The following is a 6,593-nucleotide window of genomic DNA, read 5'->3' as shown; positions in this document are numbered from 1 at the left end:
TTTGGAGGGTCGGTGTGGACTTGTTGGGCTGAAGGGCCTGTTTCCACACTGTAGGGGTTATATGATTCTATGAGAGGAATTTAGTGAGATTTGAGGGAGGGCAATTTCTAGAATCTGTGGCCGAGATGGCTGAAGGCAGCACTCCAAGTACTGGACTACCTAAAGAAGGAAATATACACGATGCTAGAGCTAAAAGCATAGATAGTTCTGAGGAGGGAGTTTATGTCACTTGAGGAGGTTAGAGATATGCATGGCAGAAAAAAATCATAAAAAGATTTAGTCGCAGGTTAGACATGGAGGAAGAGGAGGAGGAGGTAGTGAGAAACAGCCCATCCTACATTTCCATTTCATAAAGGAAGTGCTTACAAAAACCTGCCCCAAGTTGGAGCAGACCTCAGCATGAAAGCAAGGTGAGGATGGCATGGCCAGTGTCTATAAAGGTGACTGTCTTTTCAATCTGCTTCATGCTGAGCTCGTGCCAGGCTGGAACAGCAACGTCTCATGGTTTGCTGTCCTGAGGTGTCTAACAACTGCAACTGCAAAGACAGTAGAATAAATTGCATTCTCTCTCCCAGAGAGGAGATAGTGGGAATTTGACCAGAATAATGGCTTTCCTACATTCTGGGGTGCCATAGGCAACACACATATCACTTGTAGGTACTATATGTAAATTCAGAGACGTTCTGCAACTGCAGATGGTTGTTTCTTCAATGTTACAGTGATGCATATCTGTCTTGTAGCTCAGGGCCTACTCTCCAGGCAGCAGCTTGCTGTAGCATGAACAATAAAACCTTAACAAGAAACCACACAGTGTTTCGATCAGAGTGGTGCTGGAAAAGCTAAGCATGTCAGGCAACATCTGAGGAGCAGGAAATTAGACGTTTCGGGCAAAAGTCCTTCACAAAATTAGTCTGAAACGTCTAATTTCCTGCTCCTTGGATGCTTCCTGACCTGCTGTGCTTTTTCAGTCCCACTCTGATCTAAACTCTGGTTTCCAGCATCTGCAGTCCTCACTTTTGCCTAAGAAACCACACAGTGGCTATTGCAGCCAGTAGAAGTTATCTGTTGACCATATAACTGATGACTCTGGTGTACAAACCATATACACGTGACATAATCATACCAGCAGCTATATCGTGACACAAAATGTCATTGACCAGATCACTCGGTCGCTTAAGCAAAGCTTCCTCTGGCTGGTCTACCCTGGAGGAGCTGTGCAGTACTCCCCAGAAATGCTTTCTATTATTTCTCATCATCTTGTAAAGTCTCGCCATCATGACACTGCAGACCTTATCACCAGGTATATCCGAGCAACTGTGGAGGAGATGGAAGCAAAAATCACAGGCTCTTTCTACTGCGCAGTCTGTGATGAACTCAACCAACCACAGTTCCAGTGAGACTGCAATGGTCTGGAAGGATGACCTCATGCAACTTTAGCCCAGGATGGTCAGCATCAAGGGTAGTTGAAGTCCAGGCTGACAGGCAACAGGAAGGGCATGGACTGATCAGTTTTGGAAAGATGAATGCTGTCATCCTTAAAAGAAAAGTCAAGTGCGTGGTCAGTGGAAACATGACCACTGTTCTGGATGGTGCCTCAGCAATCTTACCAATATGTCGGAGATCCCTTAGTTTGCTGTCACATCTTACAGGCTTTAAGCATTGGCATCCACATTCCTAATGGCAACATTTAGAGTTTTTATGCCCACAAGTTGATCTTATAAGTCTTCAACCTGAACTTGCACTCCAGCGCTCAGATATTGGATGGCTTCTGCCCAGGGACTGGAAGCTGAGACTTCAGTCACTGGGCAGTGAATCATGATTGGGTGCAAATGTCCTTTTGGATCTGGTCATCAATTCCAGACTGGAAACACTGGGCTCCCAGCATTTCATAAATCCTGTGTGAAGTTGGTGCTGGTCTTCTCTGTGTCCCTTGACAGTGGTGTCAGTCTTCCTAGCTGTTCTGCCATTGCACGAAGCATTTCCTTGAGCAACTCCATCAGCCTTTTAATGTGCATCACATCATTAAAGTCTTCATCTGAGTCATCTGGAGCTGAACGCTTGTGACCTCACCTTCCATGGGAGCTGGAACCTATGCTACCCTTTGTCCTAGTTACAGCCTACTGATCTCTAATGTTTCACCACATACAGACCATGCTTCTAAAGTATGTCAAGTGACAGTGATTTCATCTGGTGATTGCGAGTGTGAGAGTAAGTGACTGAGTTTCACCTTCAGTGATCATGGCTGCTGTAAGGTTAGTGAGCAGCATCACCTCCACTGGATTGAGGCCATGTAATCATGTCTTTGTCTTCCCATAAGTTTCTCCAGGCTGAGATTACTACGTCTATATGCAGGCCTTTTCGGTTACATGGCTCAAAAGTTCAAAGCAGAAACTGTAAAACTGAGAGCCCAATTCTTGATATTGCTCAGAAGATTTAAGGATAAGTGGTAGGAATAAGTTGCAGTTTCTAGACATCTGACTTCACAGTACTCAGCCATAAGATGGGAAACAAATCTCTGCCCATGAGGGAATTAGACATGTCCCGGATCACTGAACAGAACTATTTTCTCACCCCAAACAGCTTTATTTTAAGGAGTAAATGGAATAAATCCTTCAGACTGAGCCGAAATGGTTTGAGGTAGATTATAAGAATAATAAACAGGTCTGACTGTACATTCAGCTCTTTGTTACCTGTCAACAAATGAAAGAAGCCTCACAGACCTATCCTTTAAGCTTTTCTGACAGGACATTTTTTTTAGCAGGGTTAAAGATACATCTGACTTACCAGTGAAACAATTCTGACAAGGAATTGCAAACAAATAGAAAAAGCAAAGAGACACTTGCAGTTTGGAGATGTTGATTGAGAAATCTCCTTGTTGATAGAGCCAACAAGGAGCTTTCTCCAGTTACAGTAGCTGTGAAACTAAGACGGACATGCCTTTATTTAGCACCTTTTAGGAGATCCCAGCATCCCTTCCAGGAAAGTATTTTTAGGTAGTTTTCTGTTGCAGCTTCAGAAATATAACAGTCTATTTTTGTGCAACAACTCCCTTGGTGACTGAAAGTTTTTGTTGGTGTTGGCTGAGGGACACATTACGATCACCGGGGAGAACCCCTTTTTACTTCTTTGAAGTAGTGGCACAGGATCTTTGTTAGATCAAACAAGACCTAGATTTAACATCTCTGCCAGTGCAGCACTCTGTACTACATTGGAGTGTCAGCTCAAGGGCATCCCTAGAGTCAGGCATGAACTCACTATCTTCTGACTCAAAAGATAACAGTGTTACCAACTGAGACACATTGAACACTGATAAACTAATGCTAAACACTGTAGTTCTTAATATTCCTGTAAAATTGAAACTTCTGTGTGAATAACAACACTATCAGGAAAAACAAACAAATCCTTACTGAAAATTTAACTGTGTGTTTGACACTGAACAGCCAATAAGAAAAGTTAAAAGGTTTGTAAATTCCTTTGCAGTTACTGTCATTAATTTTAATTGTTCACTTCAAGGGACTGTGTAGTATAATCAATTGAGATTGACTGTTTCACCTTTGTACTCTAGGATCAGATCCTGATCAATTGGAAGGGATGAACCATTATATAGATTAACATTAAAATTGATTCCGATTTTGACATGCAGTTCAAAATATATCTACATATGTGTTTAAATTTCCTGTTTGAATCTAGGCACGATGTATGTTAATAATGTACAGATTACAGTCACAAATATGCATAATTAGTATTCCAGACTACAGACATGCAGGGGCTTACACCACAATGCACTTTTTATCATTTATTACTTAACTTAATGTGATTTACATGCTAGGAACAGTCAACAGTAAAGCCATCTTGAGGATTCCACTATGTCTAACTGATCACTGAAATCTGGATTGATTGCAGATTCTATTCCATTTATGTAGTGACTGGTGAAGTAGCAACAAAGTGACCAATACTGTGACAGACGAGTTGACAGTGCTAACATCAGGGATAAAAAAAAAACTGGACATTGGTAAATGTTGCACAAGAGATGAAAGAGATGTGAAGAACTGCCCAAATTAGCTCATGTAATTGACTGTTATGGAATGGGTGAATAGTCAGCACCATTTGCCTGTTATAGACAAAAAGCCTGCACTGAACATGAATGGCACAAATGTTGGAAATGGGGGAAAAACAAATTGGAAAGTTAATTTCTTCATGAAAATCGTGTTGGTGAATGTTTAAGTTTACTTTTTTTCCTACGTATGATTAGTTATTGCTGTGTCCACAGCCACCTGATGAAGGAGCAGTGCTCCAAAACTACAACCTGGCATTATGTGATTTTTTAATGTTGTCCACCCCAGTCCAACACTGGCTCCCCCACATCATTGTTATGATTTGTAATGATTAAGTTCTTGAAGCAAAGTGTAAGTGAACAAGCATCTAGAAATTCTGTCTCTGATGAATCTTAGCAACATTCTGTATCTGTCCAGTCCAGGGGTTTTTGTATGGTTTAATATTTTGCTATAACCTTTACAACCATCCAAATTCTCCCTTGTCTGGTTTTCACTGCTTTGAAAACAGATTATCATATTTTTGAGAAGCCTTCTTTTTAATGTGAGCTGGACAGCAAATAACTAAACACATTTTCATTTACGTTTTAGTAAACATTTTTCCCAGACTTGTGAGCTTTAGGGTGAAATGTTAAAACCAGAATAAGTAGATCTTTGTCCATGCCTGTCTAAAGTCACCGTGATAATAAAATGAAGCTCAGTGCCATTAACAAGGAATGGAGTGCCCACGCCTGAGAGGAGTCTGAAACTCCAGCATTATATTCAACTCAGCTGATCAAACTACAACAGCAAACAAGCAAAATACAGAAGCTAAAAGATAAACTGAATATAAACTAAAAGATAAATTGAATCAGGAGCATTTCCAGTCGAACACTCTGGACACACAACTGTAGCAAAGGCTTTCCTTCAAGACAATTTCTTAGCCACAAGTCTCCAGTAATGTATCTTGGTAGTTTAGGAAAGGGATTAGCGATTTCTGCCAGCTTTCTTTTCCCACAACTGCAGAGATTACAGCCAAAATGTTTGCACAGGACATCGCTCGTGTGTGAATAACTCTTGACTAAAAGGTTTGCATCCAGAATTTAGACAGCGATGACTTTTGCACAGAGAATGATTCATGATGTGTTCAGGTATGTGCGTGCAGGGTGAGGTGGTTACAAGAGAAAAGGAAAATAAGGAGGAAAAGTGAAGCATATAAATAGTATTCTTTCAATACAGAGAAACCTGGACAACAGCCAAGCCAAGATGAAATGATGATTGAAAAGGTATGAACATGCATTTATTACAGTAAATCCAGTAATTAAACAAAAGGTTTTTTAAATGCCCTGTAGTTTGTAGCCACTTTAAATATGCACAGTTGCTAGGCATTTGGCATGATAATAAACATTGGAACCGCAAAAACATGACTTGAACTTTACAGTTCATCATGGCCAAGTACAACAATGACATTAGATTTGTGCTTATTATTTGAAGCCTGGGGAGAGGACACAGAAAAAGACAGAAGATAGGCATAACAGATTAACTAAAGTGGAAGCTATAAGGGAAGAAGTGAACTAAATTCTATTTTAAAAACTAAGAATTTGAGTTGATAGTTCATATGCTCCTAGAGATGTGATTTAAAACATTCATTAAACAGCTAGACTCATTCCATAGTCTTGCGACCATTATATTGTTAGAAATTCTCACATCATTTGCAAAGCTGCATGATTACTATTCTCTTAATAAATTGTAATTATGTACAGGCCAGATGCTGCGATTTGTGGTGCTTTCATAGTGTGGAAACAGGCCATTTGGCCCAACAAGTCCGCACCGACACTCCGAAGAGTGACCCATCCAGATCCATTCCCCTACCCTATTACTTTACATTGCCCCTGACTAACGCACCTAACCTACACATATCTGAACACTATGGGCAATTTAGATGGCCAATTCATCTAACCTGCACTGCTTTGGACTGTGAGATGAAATCAGAGCGCCTGGAGGAAATGCATACAGGCATAGGGAGAATGTGCAAACTCCACACAGACAATCACCCTAGGCATGAATCGAACCCGGGTCGCTGGCGCTGTGAGGCAGCAGTACTAACCACTGAGTCACCGGACTGCCCTTAAAGCCTAGTCCACCTGGTATTCCCAGATGGTCACCCATCCTAGTACTAACCTGGCTTGAGCTTGCTTAGCTTCCAAGGCTAGATGAGATTGGGTGTTTTCAGACTAGTATGGCCATAGTTGTTGGTCTTGATTGCTAATCATTAGCATTCAATATTGACTAAAAGATTCAGGTTTTGAAACTGGATTTAACTAAAGTCCATTAGCATGAAGTTAAAACTACAAATGGTACAGTATGTACAGTCAGTGAATATGTGATTACTAACGCTGTGCTGTTCATCAAGAGGGAACTGTTGACTGGGTTCGAAACGCGGGACTGGAGCATCAGGATGGAACTAGTGCTTTCACACCCCAAAGAGAGGTTGGTGCACAATTAATGCCCACTTAAGGGCATCCTCCCTTACTATTGGTATTAACCCACCAGCAAATGGAG

General features: G+C 41.1%; 1 pseudogene; it reads right to left on the bottom strand.

Moving 5' to 3' along the window:
• Positions 1 to 6,163: 6,163 nt before the first annotated feature.
• LOC140453737 (5S ribosomal RNA) lies at positions 6,164 to 6,282 on the bottom strand (annotated as a pseudogene).
• Positions 6,283 to 6,593: the final 311 nt, after the last annotated feature.

This window comes from Chiloscyllium punctatum, chromosome 27, assembly GCF_047496795.1.
Source record: "Chiloscyllium punctatum isolate Juve2018m chromosome 27, sChiPun1.3, whole genome shotgun sequence".
NCBI classification, from domain to species: Eukaryota; Metazoa; Chordata; class Chondrichthyes; order Orectolobiformes; family Hemiscylliidae; genus Chiloscyllium; species Chiloscyllium punctatum.
Note: the sequence above shows the minus strand (reverse complement) of the source record. Positions and strands in the feature narration are given on the sequence as shown.